This window comes from Olea europaea, chromosome 6, assembly GCF_002742605.1.
Source record: "Olea europaea var. sylvestris chromosome 6, O_europaea_v1, whole genome shotgun sequence".
NCBI lineage: Eukaryota > Viridiplantae > Streptophyta > Magnoliopsida > Lamiales > Oleaceae > Olea > Olea europaea.
In genome coordinates, this window is record NC_036242.1 from 20,591,698 (window position 1) to 20,593,360 (window position 1,663).

A 1,663-nucleotide genomic window follows, 5' to 3' on the forward strand; every position below is an offset into this window, starting at 1 on the left:
ACATATGAATGTTTTTAATAGTGTTTTACAGTATCTTAAATGGTCATCTGAAAGAGGTATACAAATGCATACTAATTGATCCAAATTTTTTGATGCATATAGTGATAGTGATTGGGTCAGATTCCCATTTGATTATAAATCTAACATTGGATATTGTACCTCTGTTGGAGGCAATTCAGTAATATGGAAAGCAAGAAACAAAATGTTATTGCACGCTATAGTGCTTAAGCTCAAAGTCGTTCTATGGCTTCAACCACAAGCGAGGTAATTTGGTTGTGTGCTTTACTTAAATAGCTTCAATATTTCTTCTTCTCATCCAAGTTGTTTTGCCAAAGTCAAGAAGCTATGCATATTGCTTCAAAACCCATAATTCAATACCCAATTGAAGACATTGAGGTGGATTGCCATTTTGTTTGAGAAAATGTGAAAAGTAATGTAATATGCACTTCACATCACCATGTTAAGAATTGCCTTCTCATATTCTTGGTCCATAATATTTGGGCCTATGTTGCTGAGTGTGAAAAAAGGGTCCAACCCGGATGAAGTAAACGTTATTCCTCTTAAATGCGCCTCTTCATTTAATTGATGTTTGATCAGGCCGTACACTTGGCCATCTCCCGACCGTTGATCTGTGGCTCTTTGACTAATTGTTTAAAGTATTGTTTGGCCACACACACACACTTGACGATGGTTAAACACTATGAGTTAGGTTTTTCTCTCCTTCTTCTCTCTAATCACACCGTATATTCTTTGTGAGTTTTTGATCTGAAAATCTGAGTGATTCTGAGATTCTACACTTGATTTATACTGTGAGAAAGGTTCTTAGTGATTTGGTGTGGTTTTTGTACTGTGTGTTGAGGCTAGAGAAATATCGAATAAATCTTTGATTTCTTCGTACATATTGTAAATTTTCTTAGTGATTTCTTAGTGGATCTAGAGCTCTATCCACTTGTGGATGCTCAAGAGGTGAGTAGGTCGTGAGACAGAACATTCAGGCCCTTTGTGGCGAAAAATTTCTTCGTGTTCTTGTTTTTACATTTCTGCAATTTTATTACGTTTATTTCTGAAAATACAAATTTAAATAAGATCCTGATACCAACAAGTGGTATCAGAGCCTTCTTCTTCTTTTTTCATTGTATTAGGGTTTGTTTTTCTCTTAAACAAAACGCCTGTATTTTTCGAAAACTGCAAATCTGATATTGAAAGGGTTCTTTGTAATAAGAAAATTGGTTTTTCTTGAAAGTTTTTTACTGATCTATCTTCGATCCAAATTTTTGGTTGGATCTCTTCAAGTATTGGAATACCTTTTTTGTGTAGATCTGTGAGATCTACAGTGATTAGTCGATACTGTGTTCTGTTCAAACTTCTTTTGGAAAATCATTGTAACTTGCTCTTGATTCGTAACGATCTGTTGTTTTTGGTGAGCTGTGGTGATTTTCGGGTTAACTCATTACTGAGTCCTACTGGTTCTTATAACTCGTACTGAGTTCCTGGTGAGTTGGGTCGACTCTGTCCGATTCCTATCGAGTTCATGCTGGGTCTTTATGACTCATTGATTCCCTGCATAAAAACTGAAATTTTTGGTACATTTCTGGTATACTCTGAACTCTCTCCTTACTGTTAATTACCTATGTTAATTTTTTGGAGCGGTTATTAAGGTAAC